This window comes from Manacus candei, unplaced genomic scaffold, assembly GCF_025592945.1.
Source record: "Manacus candei isolate 608988 ecotype Guabito, Panama unplaced genomic scaffold, ASM2559294v1 h1tg000035l, whole genome shotgun sequence".
Lineage (NCBI taxonomy): Eukaryota > Metazoa > Chordata > Aves > Passeriformes > Pipridae > Manacus > Manacus candei.
Window position 1 is genome coordinate 8,046,060 of NW_026138083.1, and position 18,744 is coordinate 8,064,803.

Consider the following 18,744-nt stretch of genomic DNA (forward strand, 5'->3'; position numbering starts at 1 on the left):
CGTACGATGTCACGTCATCATTGGAGTATCACTAGGACTATAGAGAGTAGGCCTAGGAGTAAGAGTTGGATAGAGCTGTGGTGAAATCATATGGCTAGTCCAGAGGTGGTGAGGAGGGCGGCCGCTGCTCCAAAAATGGGTCAAGGGCTTGGATCTACTATGTGAAATGAGTGGGCTTGGTGTGTCATTAAGGGTTAAATGTTTTCTTGTAAGTAAAGGCTTAGAAGAAGTACAAAGACATATGCTTGGATTATTGCTACGGTTACTTCTAGAATTGTCAAGAGGAGTAGAATAGTTATAGTTAGAAGAGACACGGTGGGCATGATGGGAAGGAGGACGGTAGTGGCTGTTGAAATGAGTTGGATGAGTAGGTGTCCAGCTGTGAGGTTGGCTGTGAGGCGAACTCCTAAGGCCAGAGGACGAATGAGAAGGCTTGTTGTTTCAATTATGATGAGAGCAGGAATTAGAGGTGTTGGGGTGCCTTCTGGTAGAAGGTGTCCAAGAGAAGCTGAGGGTTGGTTTCGTAGGCCTGTTAGCAGGGTGGCAAGTCATAGAGGGAAGGTGAGGGCTAGGTTTATTGATAGTTGGGTGGTAGGTGTGAATGTGTAAGGTAGGAGGCCTAATAGGTTAATAGCTAGAAGTATAATTATGAGTGATGATAGGATTAGGGCTCATTTATGGCCTTTTTTGTTTAATGGGGTTATTAGTTGTTTTGTGATTAAGTGGAGGAATCAGAGTTGAAGAGTTGAGAGACGATTTGTAATTCATCGATTGCCAGGAGAAGGAAGTAATAGGGTTGGAAATAACAGTGAGACGAGGATGAGAGGGATTCCGAGGAGGGTTGGGCTTATGAATTGATCAAAGAAGCTTAGGTTCATGGTCAGTTTCAGGAGTGGGGTTTTGTAGTGAGTAGTGTTTTGTTGGAGGGAGGGTTGGTTGGGATAAATAGTAGGAGTTTGGGCTGCAGGATAAGAGAAAAAGTGAGTCATGAAGTAAGTATAATAAAAAGTCAAGGTGCGGGGTTTAGTTGGGGCATGTCATTAAGGAGGATGAATAATCCTCTTTCTCTAGCTTAAAAGGCTAGTGCTGGTTCATAGCTTCTTAATGATTAGGATGTTAGAAGTGAAGATCAGTTTTCGAAGTGTGTTAGAGGGGCTGATTCTACTACAATAGGTATGAAGCTGTGGTTGGCTCCACAGATTTCTGAGCACTGACCGTAGAAGACTCCAGGGCGGGTTGTGATAAAGGAAGTTTGGTTTAGTCGCCCTGGAATTGCATCGGTTTTTACACCAAGGCTAGGAACAGCTCAGGAGTGGAGAACGTCATCAACTGTAACAATAATTCGAATCGGGGATTCTATTGGAATGACGATGAGGTTATCAACTTCTAGGAGGCGGAAATGGCCGAGTGGTAGATCCATAGTTGGTAGTATGTAAGAGTCAAAAGATAAGTCTTTAAAGTCTGTGTATTCATAGGATCAGTATCATTGGTGGCCAATGGCTTTGAGGGTGAGGTCAGACTCATCGATTTCGTCTATCATGTAGAGGATTTGAAGGGATGGGAGGGCTAACATGATTAGGACAATGGCGGGTAGGATTGTTCAGACAAGTTCTACTTCTTGTGCATCGACGGTATTAGAGGATAGTTTTTCTATAAGTATAAGAGCTAGTAAATACAGGACTAGGCTACAAATGGCTAGAGCGACTATTAAGACGTGGTCGTGAAATTCAATAAGTTCTTCTATAATAGGGGATGAAGCGTCTTGAAAACCAAATTGAGAGTGGTTGGCCATGGAGTTGGAATGGGATGTACTGGGTTTTCACCTGTGATTTAGTCTTGACAAGGCTATGTAATGATTTTACTAACAACCCATAAGAAAGAAGCATGAGTGGTTTGATGCGGTTGGCTTGAAACCAGCTTATGAGGGTTCGATTCCTTCCTTTCTTGTACTTGGACAAAAGCTGGTTCTTCAAAGGGATGATAGGGAGGAGGGCAGCCGTGAATTCATTCGATGTTTGTAGAGGTAAGTTCTGGTTGTACTACTTTCCGTTTGGATGCGAAGGCTTCTCAGATAATGAACATTAGTATAATTACAGCTACTATGGAGATGAGGGAGCCGATGGAGGATAGGGTATTTCATAGGGTATAAGCATCTGGGTAATCTGAGTATCGTCGTGGTATACCAGCTAGGCCTAGGAAATGTTGTGGGAAAAATGTTAGGTTGACTCCAAAGAATATTACTCCAAAGTGGGCCTTAGCTCATGTGGAGTGAAGGGTGTAGCCGGTGAACAGTGGGAATCAATGTGTGAAGCCAGTTAGAATGGCGAATACTGCCCCCATAGACAGTACATAGTGGAAGTGTGCAACTACGTAGTAGGTGTCGTGCAGGGCAATGTCTAGGGAGGAGTTGGCAAGGACGATGCCTGTTAGTCCACCAATGGTGAAGAGGAAAATAAAGCCTAGGGCTCATAGTATGGGTGGGTCTCATTTGATTGTTCCACCATGTAGGGTTGCTAATCAGCTGAAGACTTTGATGCCAGTGGGGATTGCAATGATTATGGTGGCGGATGTGAAGTAAGCTCGGGTGTCTACGTCCATACCAACTGTAAATATGTGGTGAGTTCATACGATAAAGCCTAGGAAGCCAATGGATAGTATGGCTCAGACTATGCCTATGTAGCCAAAGGGCTCTTTTTTACCGGCGTAATAGGCTACAACATGGGAAATAATTCCGAATCCTGGCAGGATAAGGATGTAGACCTCCGGATGGCCAAAAAATCAGAATAAGTGTTGATATAAAATTGGATCTCCGCCTCCTGCGGGGTCAAAGAATGTAGTGTTTAGGTTTCGATCTGTTAGAAGCATTGTAATGCCAGCAGCGAGGACTGGTAGGGAGAGGAGAAGTAGGACTGCAGTAATTAGGACACATCAGACGAATAGAGGGGTCTGGTATTGTGAGAGAGCAGGTGGTTTTCTATTGATTGCTGTGGTAATAAAGTTGATTGCTCCAAGGATGGATGAGACACCTGCCAGGTGAAGGGAGAAGATAGCAAGGTCTACTGATGCACCAGCGTGGGCTAGATTTCCTGCTAAGGGTGGGTATACTGTTCATCCTGTTCCGACTCCGGCTTCTACTGTAGAAGATGCTAGGAGAAGTAGGAAAGATGGGGGAAGTAATCAGAAGCTCATGTTATTTATTCGTGGAAATGCTATGTCGGGGGCACCAATTATTAGAGGTACTAATCAGTTGCCAAATCCTCCGATTATAATAGGCATTACTATAAAGAAAATCATAACGAAGGCATGTGCGGTGACGATTACATTGTAAATTTGGTCATCGCCTAGAAGGGTGCCTGGCTGCCCTAGTTCTGCTCGAATGAGGAGACTAAGGGCTGTGCCGATTATACCAGCTCATGCACCAAAAATAAGGTAAAGTGTGCCGATATCTTTGTGGTTAGTGGAGAATAGTCAACGGTTGATGAAAGTCATAGGTAAGATGGCTGAGTGTAGAAGCGTTAGGCTGTAGTCCTTTTTACAGAGGTTTAATTCCTCTTCTTATCGATTCTGTAGTGAAATTCATGTTGAGTTGCAAGCTCATTGATGTGCATTAAACATGTGCCGGGATCTAGTAGACAGAAGCCTGTTGGTTAGGGCATTTAGCTGTTAACTAAAATTTTATGGGATCAAAGCCCATCTGTCTAGGGGGAGGTTCTAGCTTAATTAAAGCATCTGAGTTGCATTCAGGAGATGCAGGTTAGTGTCCTGTGTACCTTAACAGAAACTACGAGGGATTAGCCCTTGTTTAAGGCTTTGAAGGCCTTCGGTTTAAATAACCTAAGTTTCTAGGGGATTGCGAGTACTATGGGAGATAGTGGCAGGAGCATAATTGATAGGGAGGTAAAGGTTGTGGTTATGGTGTTAGTTGGTTTGTTAGTTTGTCACTGTTTTATGTAGTTGGTGAAGTTTGGGGGTAGTGTGATGGTTGCACAGTAGGCCAGTCGTAGGTAGAAGAAAAGTCCAAGTAAAGAGAGTAGGCTAATAGCTGTGCGTAATACTGTTAGTTCTTGTTTTGTGAGCTCTTGAATAATTAACCACTTGGGTAGGAATCCTGTTAGGGGAGGAAGACCTGCGAGGGAGAGGAGGGTGAGCATGAGGATTGTGGTGAGTGATGGGATTTTGGTTCATGTGGATATAACAGGGGATAGTTTTAGGGTATTGGTTGTGTTAAGGATGAGGAAGATGGCAGAAGTTGTTACAGTGTAGAGATAGAACGTAATTAAAGTTAGATTGGGGTTGTAGTTGAGAATAATGGCTATTCATCCTAGGTGTGCGATGGATGAGAAAGCTAAAATTTTGCGAGTTTGGGTTTGGTTAAGTCCTATTCAGCCACCTAGGGCAGCGGAAGCAATAGCTATTGAAGATAGGAGAGTTGGGTTGAGTGAAGGGGATGTTAGGTAGAATAGTGTGGTTGGTGGAAATTTTATGACTGTGGCTAGTAGGAGGCATGTTGTCATAGTTGAACCTTGAAGAACTTCTGGAAATCAGAAATGAAATGGGACTAAGCCTAGTTTAATTGAGATTGCAATAGTTAGTAGTATGCATGATATGGGGTGGGTTAGTTGGGTGATGTCTCATTGGCCAGAGAATCATGCATTGGTCATGCTGGAGAATAGAAGTAGCGTAGATGCGGCTGCCTGGGTTAGAAAGTATTTAGTAGAGGCTTCAATGGCTCGTGGATGGTGGCTTTTAGAGATTAATGGAAGAATAGCTAAAGTGTTAATTTCTAAGCCAACTCATGCTATTATTCAGTGGTTACTTGAAATTGTGATTGAGGTTCCTAAGAGCAGGCTTATTGTGGAGATTAGTTTAGCTTGGGGATTCATTAGTAAGGGAAGGAGTTAAACCATCATTTTCGGGGTATGGGCCCGATAGCTTAATTAGCTGACCTTACTAGAAAATAATATAGAGGGAGTATAGAGGATTTTGATTCCTTTAGTGTAGGTTCGATTCCTACATTTCTAAAATTAGGAAATGAGAGGATTGGTATACCTCTATGTTTACTTTATCATAGTAACCCTTTTGGATTCAGGCACATTTCCTTGAGTGTCTTAGGTAGGGGGGTAGGCCTGCATAGGAGATAGGAAGGCTGGTATGCCATAGGCATAAGGCTAATGTTAGGGGTAAGAAGTTTTTTCAGAGCAAATGTATGAGTTGATCATATCGGAATCGAGGGTAAGAGGCGTGGATTCATAAGAATCCTGCGGAAAGGAGGAGGGTTTTTGTAGCTAGAGTAGGGGGAATGAGTTCCTGAGGGAGATTAAGTGAGCTGGGGTTTAGGAATAGAATGGTTGTGAGTGCGTTTATTAGTATAATGTTAGCATATTCGGCGAGAAAAAATAAGGCGAATGGCCCTGCGGCATCTTCTACGTTGAACCCTGAGACTAGTTCAGATTCTCCTTCTGTCAGGTCAAATGGAGCACGGTTTGTTTCGGCAAGAGTGGAGATATATCATATTATTGCTAGGGGTCAGGAGGAGAAAATGAGGTAGAGAGGTTCTTGAGTTGTAGCTAGGGTATTGAGGGTGTAGTTACCACTAAGGATAATTACGGATAGGAGAATAATGGCCAGGGTAACTTCGTAAGAGATAGTCTGTGTGACTGCTCGGAGGGCACCGATTAAGGCATATTTTGAGTTGGAGGCTCATCCTGATCATAGAATTGAATAGACTGCCAGGCTAGATAGGGCTAGAAGGAAGAGTATGCCAAAGTTTAGGTCGGTAAGGGGAAAGGGTAGGGGAAGTGGTGTTCAGATTGTAATTGCTAGGAGAAGGGCTAATATAGGGGTAGATATAAATAGATAGGGGGATGAAGTTGATGGACGAATAGGTTCTTTGATAAATAGCTTCACTCCATCTGCTATAGGTTGTAAGAGACCAAATGGTCCTACAATATTAGGGCCTTTCCGGGCTTGCATGTAACTTAGAATCTTACGTTCAACTAGGGTAAGAAATGCTACGGCGATGAGGATGGAGAGAACATAGGATATTGATATAATAAGGTAAGTGAGGGTTAAGTGAATTGTCATGTGATTTGTGTCGGAGCTAGGGAGAGGATTTGAACCTCTGGGTAAAGGACTTAAGCCTTCTGCATTTGCCAAGCTCTGCCACGCTAGCGGTCCTTTTCTAGGAGGGAGTTGTGGTGAAGCTCTTAGTAATTTAGTTGGGTTCATTACTGGGTGCGAAGGCGTGCTTGTGGTATAGGCCTTACTTCTTCGGTCCTTTCGTACTAGAAGGAGTTATAACATAGATAGAAACCGACCTGGATTACTCCGGTCTGAACTCAGATCACGTAGGACTGTTAATCGTTGAACAAACGAACCCTTGGTAGCGGTTGCACCACTAGGATGTCCTGATCCAACATCGAGGTCGTAAACCTCCTTGTCGATGTGGGCTCTTGAAGGAGATTGCGCTGTTATCCCTGGGGTAGCTAGGTTCATTACTCAATTATATTGGGTCTGGTTGCTATTAGCACGTTGATGGGTAGTTCTTGGTTAAGATGGATTGTCTGGTATTTGGAGGTTGAGTTTGTCTCCAAGGTCGCCCCAACCAAAAAATGCACACCAGCAAAATCCCGGGGAGTGGGCCCTGTAGGTGAGTATTGTTTATGGGAGTGGTAGCAGATTTTAAAGTTCCACAGGGTCTTCTTGTCTTATGGGGATATTCCTGCTTTTGCACAGGGAGATCAATTTCACTGATTATCTGTAGGAGACAGCTAAGACCTCGTTAAGCCATTCATACAAGTCCCGATTTATGGGACAATTGATTGCGCTACCTTTGCACGGTTAGGATACCGCGGTCGTTGAACGTATTGTCACTGGGCAGGCTTCACCTTTAATACTTGGTTTGCTAAAGGCTATGTTTTTGGTAAACAGTCGGGCCTTGGATTTGCCTAGTTCCTTTTACAGATTTTAATCGTCTTTGGGGGCGCTCCATAGGTGGGTTAACAGAGTTTTGGGTATAAGGTCTTGTTAAGGTTAGAAAATATCCTGTGGATTGTTAATAATGTTGTAATGTAAGCTTGCGCCATAGAGGGGATCCCTAGTTACTTATTTTAGCATAAATTCTCTTATTTAATATAAGTTGGCCTATTGGGGAAGAGGGAGTCATAAGGGAGTTTGGATTTTTTTGGGAGAGGAGCTTTGACGCATTCTTTAATGGTGGCTGCTTGAAGGCCCACAGTTAAGTAGTAATTGAATTTATCCGCTAGGGGAGAGTGTACTCTTTTTTTAAAGGAGCTGTACCTCCTTTAAATAGCCCTTAATTCGCTTCATGTGGGTTGAGTGTAGTCCTGGGAGGTGAATTAAGAGGGAACTAAGATTCATTTCACAGGCAACCAGCTATCACCCAGCTCGATTGACTTTTCACCTCTACTAACGAGTCTTCCCACTCTTTTGCAACAGAGACGGGTTTGCTCAATAGATAGCTGCTCGTGAGTAGCTCGCTTGGGTTTCGGGGAGGCAAGCTTAAATTGGCGTTTTGCTTGGGTAGTTTCTCGCTAAATCATGATGCAAAAGGTACAAGGGTTGGTCTTTGCTATTTATTGCTTGGTTTGTCATTACTATTTCATCCTTCCCTTACGGTACATGATCTCTATTGCGTCTTGAGTTTACCTTTCTATCGCCTATACTAGGTTGAGTAAGAGAATGTTTTGATTTAATAGGTGGTATTAACTTGGTTTATATGTAATCTGGTAGAAGAGCTAGAGTTAGGCTTCAAGGCGATCTGATATGGGGCAGATATCTTTCAGGTGTAAGCTGAATGCTTTAGTTATAGCTACGCCTTGGTAGACTAAGTGCACCTTCCGGTACACTTACCTTGTTACGACTTGCCTCATCTCTAGCTTAGGGGTTTATTATAAATAGAATTAATTATAGCTTGTGAGGAAGGTGACGGGCGGTATGTACGTGCTCCAGAGCCAGCTTAAAGGAGGCATTATTATCCTGCTTTACTGCTAAATCCGCCTTTTAGGGGTGATTTCACACTCCTTGTCGTGAGGTATTCTATGTTAGAAAATGTAGCCCATTTCTACCATCTCATGAGCTATACCTTGACCTGTCTTACTAGTGGGATGTTGCTGTTGTGCCCACTGTTAAACCCTCAGTTTAGGGGTGGGCTGACGACGGCGGTATATAGGCTGATTTGGCAAGGGATGGTTGGGTGTATCGTGGGTTATCGGTTATAGAACAGTCTCCTCTAGGTGGGTTTGGAGCACCGCCAAGTCCTTAGAGTTTTAAGCGTTTGTGCTCGTAGTTCTCAGGCGGATGCTTAAGTGGTGAAAGCATCAGGATTTAGGGCCAGGCATAGTGGGGTATCTAATCCCAGTTTGTGTCCTGGCTTTCGTGGAGTTTTGTTGATCATGAAGCTAAGATCATTTCTATGGGAGTGTTAGATGTATCTTGTGCTTATAACAGCTTGGTTACATTTCAGTCTTAGTTGTAGTGATAGTGGAAAACCACTCTTTACGCCGTATAAAGTTAATTTGGGTTTCTTGTGTGACCGCGGTGGCTGGCACAAGATTTACCAACCCTAGTAGGTTGCTTTAACTAAGTCAAGTTTACACTTATTGCTTAATATTGATTACTGCTGAAAACCCGTGGGGGCGTGGCTAGGCAAGGCGTTTTGGGCTACAATTGGAGTGGTGTGCCTGATGCCTGCTCCTGCTGTCTTTTTAAGGTGCTGAGGGCATTTTCACTGGGATGCGGATACTTGCATGTATATATTTGGCAAGAACTAACTGTAAGGTTAGGACTAAGTCTTTTTTGTCCTTGGGTATGTGCAATAGCCGTCTTAACATCTTCAGTGTTATGCTTTATTGTAAGCTACAAGGACTAAGGCTGTTTTAGGCATAGTGATTATTATTGGGGCTTGTTTTAGTTGTAGTGATGGTTGACATTGATTTAGGGTTTGTTTAGTGGTTGGAGAAGTAGTTCAATTGGATAACAAAAATGTGTTGTTGAGGGGCTTTGAGGGGTAGAAAGGGGTGGGTTTGTTAAGGTTTTATGTTCTTGTAGTTGAAATTACAACGATGGTTTTTCAGGCCAAAGGTCTTGGATAGAAGCCAAGCAGGAATTGTTATGACGTACTTTATACTATTTTTAAGTGTTAGCTTTATTTTGGGGGGATTAGCAGTTGCTTCTAATCCTTCTCCATACTATGCAGTAGTGGGGTTAGTGTTGGCGTCTATTGTAGGGTGTGGATGGTTAATGAGTTTGGGGGTGTCTTTTGTATCATTAGTGCTATTTCTGGTGTATTTAGGTGGGATGTTGGTGGTTTTTGTGTATTCGGTCTCATTGGCAGCAGATCCATTTCCTGAAACTTGAGGGGACTGGCGGGTTGTTGGGTATGGTGCTGGGTTAGTTTTAGTGTTGGGGGGTGGGGTATTTATTGTAGGGCTATCTGAGTTAGAGTGGTTGGGGATGAACACGGTGGATAGTGGGGGTGTTTTATCTGTTCGGTTGGATTTTGAGGGAGCGGCCATGTTTTATTCTTGGGGGGTTGGTCAATTTTTAATTGCGGGCTGGGGTCTGTTGCTGACGTTGTTTGTTGTACTAGAACTTGTACGAGGGTTGTCTCGTGGGGCGATTCGGGCGGTCTAAGGTGGTGTGGTTCAGAGAATAGTTTAATGAAAATGCCAGCTTTGGGAGTTGGTGATAAAGGTTTGATTCCTTTTTTTCTGAAGGGTTGGAAAAAAGTTTGGGGTTAACTGTTAAAGGCCCATGCGGGCGGGATGTTAATTAGAGTAGTAGGGGTGATTAATTGGTGGGGAAAAGAGGAAATGATGGGGTAGATTAAAGTGTAAACAAACAAACAAACAAGCAATTAACAAATGAATGATAAAGGGAAATGATGGGGTAGATTAAAGTGTAAACAAACAAACAAACAAGCAATTAACAAATGAATGATAAAGGGAAATGATGGGGTAGATTAAAGTGTAAACAAACAAACAAACAAGCAATTAACAAATGAATGATAAAGGGAAATGATGGGGTAGATTAAAGTGTAAACAAACAAACAAACAAGCAATTAACAAATGAATGATAAAGGGAAATGATGGGGTAGATTAAAGTGTATTAAAAAATTTAACAAATTGATGATACAAATGTTTTAATTGGAAAATTAGGGGAATGGAAAGTTTATAAAATTTGAAATTTTTGTTAAAAGTTTAAAAAACAAAAATTATTGATGATTAGAGGGAAAGTCCCTAGATCATTGCAAAAAATGGCAAAATTTTTGCAATTTTTTGCAATTTTTTGTGAAATTGACGACAAAAAATATGTCTGGCGTGCATTAATTAAACTGCAACTTGATGAGAGACGTAATGGAAAAACCAAGCCAACAGCACGTGACGGTGCATCAGTACATCAATTATGAGACCGAATAGCACACTTGGAAACCATATCATTAATTTTCACGCGAAAGTGAGAAAACCGCTCGCCGACCATAAGGGGTACATGTCAACCATATATGGGAGCCCCCTGGCGGAGCACTCTGAAGGGCTTATTGAGATCTACCCAAAAAAAAAAAACCAAAAGTTTAGAAGAGGGAAAATGCCGCGATCACGAGGTCCAAATTGGCCGAGCATCCCCAACCATTAGTAACGGAGCGCAAGTTTAGGAAAATCAAGCAAGTTATGGCCCTGACCGAGGAACCAGAGGCGACAAAGAGCAAGTTATGAGAGTGGGTTATTGGTGGAGAGGGAAAGAATACACCTGAAGCTGGACATGATAAACATTACTAACGCCGGGTTGCTGGTTTCTCGTGAGGAGTACGACTAATAAATAACCCAGCACTTCTTGGTTGGTACATAGAGCAAGGTTAAGTGGTGAGTGGTCCATGGACCATGGATTCTAGGTCCTGTGGCGTTCCTCGTATTGAGGGGGATTTTATGCGAAAATTAGCGGTTTTAGGTTTTAGTTCGGTTAGCGGGATTATTCCTAGAACATGACATGTTATGTCCTTGTGTGGGAATGTGCCTAGGTCTGTTGATGACAAGTTTTGGATTGTATGGGAGATAGTATGAAATATTTGGGTGGACTTGCAATAATATTATGTCAGATTTTCCTACATGCATGTTATGTCTAATGTGGTGGAGAATGCTATGCAAAGTAATACATACCGTAGGGTATGGGGGGAGGGGGGGGCCCCTCCCCTTGATGTACGTGTTGATTGGAAAGTTGGGGGGTGTTTGGGTATTTTTTGGAAAACTCTAAGAAGGGGGTAGCCTTCAGTCTTTGGTTTACAAGACCAACGTTTTTTATAAACTATTAGAGTAGTTAGAGGTTGAGTATCTTATTTTCTAGGAGGCTGGTGATGGGAAATAAGATGAGAATGATTGTGAAGTACGTAGTTGAGGCAAGTTGTCCGATGATAATAAATGGATGTTCGACCGGTTGGCTACCGATTCATGTAAGGATTAAAAGATTTGTTACTAGGATTCAGAATAAAAGTTGGGAGAGAGGTCGGAAGGTTATAGTTCGCTGTTTTGACATGTGGAGGAATGGGGCTAGAAATAGGATTAAGACGGAGGCGGCTAGGGCTAGAACTCCTCCTAATTTGTTGGGGATTGATCGTAGGATAGCATATGCAAATAGGAAGTACCACTCAGGTTTGATGTGGGGAGGTGTTACTAATGGGTTTGCGGGTGTAAAATTTTCTGGATCTCCTAGGTTAGGTGAGAATATGGCAAGTGTTATCAGGGGAATGAGGAGGAACAAAAGGCCTAGAATATCCTTTATCGAGAAATAGGGGTGGAATGGGATTTTGTCGCAGTCTGAATAAATACCTAGGGGGTTGTTTGAGCCTGTTTCATGTAAGAAAGTTAAGTGGATGAGGGTGAGGCCTGCAATTAGGAATGGGAGGAGGAAGTGGAGGGCAAAGAACCGGGTAAGTGTGGGGTTGTCAACTGAGAATCCTCCTCAAGCTCATTCTACAAGTGTTTGGCCAATGTAAGGAATTGCTGAGAATAGGTTAGTAATTACTGTAGCGCCTCAGAATGATATTTGGCCTCATGGGAGGACGTACCCTACGAAGGCAGTTGCCATTAGAGTTAAGAGGAGAATAACTCCTGTGTTTCAGGTTTCTTTATATAGGTAGGAACCATAGTAGAAGCCTCGTCCGATGTGCAGGTAAATGCATATGAAGAAAAAGGAAGCGCCGTTTGCATGGAGGTTTCGAATTAATCAGCCGAATTGAACATTTCGGCATGTGTGGGCGACGGATGTGAATGCCAGAGTGATATCTGCTGTATAATGTATTGCTAGTAGGAGGCCAGTGGTGATTTGGATTGTTAGACAGATGCCAAGAAGTGATCCAAAGTTCCATCAGGCAGAAATGTTTGGTGGTGTTGGGAGGTCAATTAAAGAATTGTTAACTATTTTTAGAAGGGGGTGATGTTTTCGTAAGTTAGGGGCCATTAATTCTTAGTTCTGTGCGAATAAGATTATAATAAAGCTAGATAAAGCGAAGGATCCTAGATAGGTTTTGATTAGTCCGGAGTGTAGGGTAGTTGAGATTTTGGATATTTTGAGTTGAAGGGTTGCTAGCCCTTCTGGGCCTATTTTTTTATATCAAGATAGGTCGATTAAATGGAATGCAATGTTCTGGCCGTTGTTTAGGAGCTTAGTGGGGCTGAGGCGGTGTATAAGGGGGTTAAAATATCCTAGAGTGCTGGAGAAGTTTGTAGCGGTATTTTGTTTAGGGGTAGAGAAGGTGTGTGTGAGTTTCGATAATTCTAATGCCAGAATAATGCCTAATGTTGTAACAATGATAGCAGTGGTTTTTGTGATTAGTGGTATGGTTATAGGAGGGGTTTTTGTAGGGGAGATATAGGAGGTAATTAGTAGGCCAGCTATAATACTTCCTAAGGCAAGACGAGTAATTGGGTTTGTGACTGCTGGGTCGTTTTCATTAATAGGAGTAATGGAGGGAATTCGGGTGTAGTCAGTTTGTACTAGTAGGGCTATACGTAGGCTGTAAGTTGCGGTGAAAGCTGTAGCTACGAGGGTTAGTAGAAGTGCTCAGGTGTTTAGGTAGGAGGTGCTAAGGCTTTCGATAATGAGATCTTTTGAGTAAAACCCTGCTAAAAATGGTGTTCCTATGAGAGCTAAATTTCCGATTGTTAGGCATGAGGTAGTTGTAGGGAGTAGTTTCTGTAATCCTCCTATTTTTCGAATGTCTTGTTCGCCGTTAAGGCTGTGAATGACAGACCCAGAGCAGAGGAAGAGTATGGCTTTAAAGAATGCGTGTGTGGAGATGTGTAGGAAGGCTAGTTGGGGTAGATTTAGGCCAATAGTGACTATTATTAGTCCTAGTTGGCTGGATGTGGAAAAGGCAATAATTTTTTTGATGTCGTTTTGGGTAAGAGCGCATGTAGCGGCAAATAGGGTGGATAGGGCACCTATACAAAGGCACATAGTTAGGGCAATTTGGTTGTTACTTAATATGTGGTGAGTGCGAATAAGTAAGAAGATTCCGGCAACTACTATTGTGCTGGAATGGAGTAGGGCGGATACAGGGGTTGGTCCTTCTATAGCTGCAGGGAGTCATGGGTGTAGGCCAAATTGGGCGGATTTACCTGTGGCGGCTAGGATAAGCCCTAAGAGAGGGAGAAGGGGTATTTGGTCTGGGGAGGACTGCTGTTGGATCTCTCAGGTGTTTATTGAGGATGCCAGTCATGCTATACAGAGGATTAGTCCAATATCCCCGATACGGTTGTAAAGTACGGCTTGAAGTGCGGCGGTGTTGGTTTCTGCTCGACCATGTCATCATCCAATCAGGAGGAAGGACATAATTCCAACTCCCTCTCAGCCGATAAATAGGAGGAGTATATTATTAGCGATGATTAAGGTGAGTATTGCAATGAGAAAGATTAGAAGGTAAAGAGAAAATTTTGTGGTGTGGGGCTCTGAGGCTATATATCATGTTGTAAATTGAAGAATAGATCATGTTACGAATAGTGCAATAGGAAAAAATGTTAAGGAGTATTGGTCTATTTTAAGGCTAAAGGGGATTTTGAAGTTTGCAATAAATTTTCATTCTCAATAGAAAGTGGTATTTTCTATATTTAGGTAGATGGAGAGGATTATGGGAACTAAACTAATTATAAAGGAAGTTTTAACAGTGTGCATGATGGTTGTTGGAGAGTTTAGATAGTTTTTGGATAGGAGGGGGAGTAAGATAGGCATAGAGAGGGTAGCCAGGGTCAAAAATATAGAAGTGTTGAGGATTAATGGGTAGTCCATTACTTTTACTTGGACTTGCACCAAGATGAATGGCTCCTAAGACCAGTGGATTGCTATTATCCTTTAAAAGTAAGGGGGCTGAGGTCTTAGGCTCAGATGCAAGAGTTAGCAGTTCTTGCTGGTTAAACCTCCCCTCGGTAGGCAAGAAGAGTTTAACTTCTATTTTTAGGATCACAGTCTAATGTTTGGTTTAAAACTATGCTTGCATGTGGGAATTCCTGAGATTAGCTCTGGCTTTAGGATGAGGAGGAGGGAGGGTAGGATATGAAGTGTTATAAGAAGATGTTCTCGTGTATTTGAATTTTGGACAGTTGTAATATAGGTTGGAGTTGGGCCTCGTTGGGTTATAAGGAGCATGTAGAGGGTATAGGCTGCAGTTAGTAGGGTTGCAGTCCCAGTTAGGATAATGGTGAAAGTGGATCAGTTGAAGAGTGCAATTATGATAGTTAATTCAGCTATTAGGTTAGTAGTAGGAGGAAGGGCTATGTTTGTTAAGTTGGCCAGAAGCCATCAGAGTCCTGTAAGAGGTAGAAGGGGTTGTAGGCCTCGTGTTAGAAGGAGAGTACGACTATGTATGCGTTCATAGTTTGTATTGGCTAGGCAAAATAGCATGGAAGAGGTGAGACCATGTGAGATTATTAGGATTATGGCCCCTGAAAAGGATCAGTGGGTTTGGATTATTGTTGCGGCAATGACTAGACCTATGTGGCTTACTGAGGAGTAGGCGATTAATGACTTGAGGTCGATTTGGCGTAGGCAGATGGAGCTTGTCATTAGTGCCCCTCATAAGGCTAGGGTTAAAAATGGGTAGTAGAGGTAGTCTAATAGGGAGTTTGTAATTATTGAGATACGCATAATGCCATATCCCCCAAGTTTGAGGAGGAGCGCAGCTAGGAGTATAGATCCTGCGATTGGCGCCTCTACGTGAGCCTTTGGGAGTCATAAGTGTAAACCGTAAAGGGGAGCTTTTACTATGAAAGCAAGCAATAGGGCTAGACTTGATATGAGGCCTGTTCAGGAGTTTGTAAGAGGTGAGTGTGAAAGTTTTATTATAGTCATGTGCATAGTTCCTGTTTGAGTGTGAAGATAGAGAATTACTACCAGTAGGGGGAGAGAGCTAATTAGTGTATAAAATAAGAGGTAGATTCCAGCACTTAAACGTTCTGGTTGGCTACCTCATCGTGTGATTAGAATTAGGGTGGGGATTAGGGTAGCTTCGAATGCGATATAAAATAATATCAGTTCTAAGGCTGAGAAGGCTAAGATAATGAATGGTTGAGTGAGGATTATGGTTATGGTAAAAATATATTTTCGTGTGGGAGGTTCTTGTTGAAGGTGATTTTGGCTTGCTAGAATTATAAGAGGTAGAAGTCAACAAGATAGAACTAATAAGGGGGATGAAATTTGGTCGGTTCCAAGTCATGATGATAGGTTTTTGCTAGGATAATAGGTTGAAGGAAGCCATTGTAAGCTAGCGGTTGCAATTAAGAGGCTGTGCGAGGTGACATTGAGTCATAGAAATTTTGGAGGAGATAAGAGGGTTATGGGGAGTAATATGATTGTGGGAAGAATAATTTTTAGCATTGTAGAAGGTTTAGATTGTGTAAATGGTCTGATCCATGAGTTCGGGTGGAAGCTACTAGGACTGCTAGACCAGTGCCTGCTTCACAGGCTGAGAACGCTAACATAAGAATGGGTATTAAGGTGGGGGATGTTGTCTGAGTTTGAATAGGTCACATAGAGAGGGCAATATATATTGATAGTATTATACTTTCTAAGCATAGTAGGGCAGAAATTAGGTGTATTCGGTGAAAGGCTAGTCCTAAACTGCTTAGGGTGAAGGCAGAGTAGAAGCTTAGATGCAGAAAGGTCATTGAGAAAGTCACGGGGTAGGACTGTGGTTTGTTGAGCCGAAATCAACTGTCTTTGCTAGACTAACTTTCTGAAGTTACTCTGCTCATTCTAAGCCCCCTTGAATTCATTCATAGATTAGCCCTAATGCGAGGAGGAGAATGACTGCGGAGGTTCATGTTAGGGTAGTGAGAGGGGAGAGGAGTTGAGTAGCTCATGGGAGGGGCAGTAGGAGGGCAATTTCTAGGTCAAATAAGAGGAATAAGATTGCGACAAGGAAGAATCGGATTGAAAATGGGAGGCGGGCAGAACCCAGTGGGTCAAAGCCACACTCGTATGGGGACAATTTTTCTGAATCTGGATTTATTTGGGCTAATCAGAGGTTTAGTGAAGTTAGGATGATACACAGTGATAGGGAAATTGTGAATATAAAGAGGATTATGTTAATTGCCTTTCTCTGGGTTTGATCCAGATTTTAGAGATTGGAAGTCAATTGTAATTAATATACTAGAAGGGCAAGATCCTCATCAATAGATTGTTATGTAGAGGAACAGTCAGATAATGTCAACAAAATGTCAGTATCAGGCCGCTGCTTCAAAGCCAAAGTGGTGGTTGGATGTGAAATGGAATTTTACGAGGCGGAGGAGGCAAATCAAGAGGAAGGAGGATCCAATGATTACGTGGAGGCCATGGAATCCTGTGGCAACGAAAAAGGTCGACCCATAGACTCCGTTGGCAATTGAGAATGGAGCTTCATAATATTCTATTGCTTGAAGTGCTGTAAAGTAGAATCCTAATAGTACGGTTATAAGTAGAGCTTGGGTAGTTTGGTTTCGATTACCCTCTGTGATGCTGTGATGTGCTCATGTAACAGTGACTCCTGAGGCTAGGAGGATAGCAGTGTTTAGTAGGGGGACTTCTATTGGGTTTAGAGGTTTGATCCCTATAGGAGGTCATTGCCCTCCGAGTTCTGGGGTGGGAACTAAGCTGGAGTGGAAGAATGCTCAGAAGAATCCTAGGAAGAAGAATGCTTCGGATGTAATAAATAGAATTATTCCGTAATGTAAGCCCTTTTGGACTGTGGGGGTATGGTGGCCTTGGAATGTGCTTTCTCGTACGATGTCACGTCATCATTGGAGTATCACTAGGACTATAGAGAGTAGGCCTAGGAGTAAGAGTTGGATAGAGCTGTGGTGAAATCATATGGCTAGTCCAGAGGTGGTGAGGAGGGCGGCCGCTGCTCCAAAAATGGGTCAAGGGCTTGGATCTACTATGTGAAATGAGTGGGCTTGGTGTGTCATTAAGGGTTAAATGTTTTCTTGTAAGTAAAGGCTTAGAAGAAGTACAAAGACATATGCTTGGATTATTGCTACGGTTACTTCTAGAATTGTCAAGAGGAGTAGAATAGTTATAGTTAGAAGAGACACGGTGGGCATGATGGGAAGGAGGACGGTAGTGGCTGTTGAAATGAGTTGGATGAGTAGGTGTCCAGCTGTGAGGTTGGCTGTGAGGCGAACTCCTAAGGCCAGAGGACGAATGAGAAGGCTTGTTGTTTCAATTATGATGAGAGCAGGAATTAGAGGTGTTGGGGTGCCTTCTGGTAGGAGGTGTCCAAGAGAAGCTGAGGGTTGGTTTCGTAGGCCTGTTAGCAGGGTGGCAAGTCATAGAGGGAAGGCGAGGGCTAGGTTTATTGATAGTTGGGTGGTAGGTGTGAATGTGTAAGGTAGGAGGCCTAATAGGTTAATAGCTAGAAGTATAATTATGAGTGATGATAGGATTAGGGCTCATTTATGGCCTTTTTTGTTTAATGGGGTTATTAGTTGTTTTGTGATTAAGTGGAGGAATCAGAGTTGAAGAGTTGAGAGACGATTTGTAATTCATCGATTGCCAGGAGAAGGAAGTAATAGGGTTGGAAATAACAGTGAGACGAGGATGAGAGGGATTCCGAGGAGGGTTGGGCTTATGAATTGATCAAAGAAGCTTAGGTTCATGGTCAGTTTCAGGAGTGGGGTTTTGTAGTGAGTAGTGTTTTGTTGGAGGGAGGGTTGGTTGGGATAAATAGTAGGAGTTTGGGCTGCAGGATAAGAGAAAAAGTGAGTCATGAAGTAAGTATAATAAAAAGTCAAGGTGCGGGGTTTAGTTGGGGCATGTCATTAAGGAGGATGAATAATCCTCTTTCTCTAGCTTAAAAGGCTAGTGCTGGTTCATAGCTTCTTAATGATTAGGATGTTAGAAGTGAAGATCAGTTTTCGAAGTGTGTTAGAGGGGCTGATTCTACTACAATAGGTATGAAGCTGTGGTTGGCTCCACAGATTTCTGAGCACTGACCGTAGAAGACTCCAGGGCGGGTTGTGATAAAGGAAGTTTGGTTTAGTCGCCCTGGAATTGCATCGGTTTTTACACCAAGGCTAGGAACAGCTCAGGAGTGGAGAACGTCATCAACTGTAACAATAATTCGAATCGGGGATTCTATTGGAATGACGATGAGGTTATCAACTTCTAGGAGGCGGAAATGGCCGAGTGGTAGATCCATAGTTGGTAGTATGTAAGAGTCAAAAGATAAGTCTTTAAAGTCTGTGTATTCATAGGATCAGT

The 18,744-nt window shown here is 42.7% G+C and overlaps 4 long non-coding RNA genes across 4 annotated transcripts in view; 3 read left to right on the forward strand and 1 right to left on the reverse strand.

Moving 5' to 3' along the window:
• LOC127473279 (uncharacterized) overlaps positions 1-18,744 on the forward strand; it is a 65,874-nt gene that overhangs the window by 11,453 nt on the left and 35,677 nt on the right. The gene's annotated exons all lie outside the window — the stretch shown is intronic.
• Positions 633-18,527, forward strand: LOC127473280 (uncharacterized). Its single transcript, XR_007905346.1, has 2 exons — positions 633-954; positions 18,102-18,527. It is a non-coding gene; the product is annotated as an uncharacterized LOC127473280 (long non-coding RNA).
• Positions 1,531-16,989, forward strand: LOC127473290 (uncharacterized). Its single transcript, XR_007905358.1, has 2 exons — positions 1,531-1,717; positions 16,926-16,989. It is a non-coding gene; the product is annotated as an uncharacterized LOC127473290 (long non-coding RNA).
• On the reverse strand, positions 3,840-12,460 carry LOC127473282 (uncharacterized). The gene is made up of 2 exons (XR_007905348.1): positions 11,841-12,460; positions 3,840-4,312 (listed from the first exon to the last, which is right to left on the reverse strand). It is a non-coding gene; the product is annotated as an uncharacterized LOC127473282 (long non-coding RNA).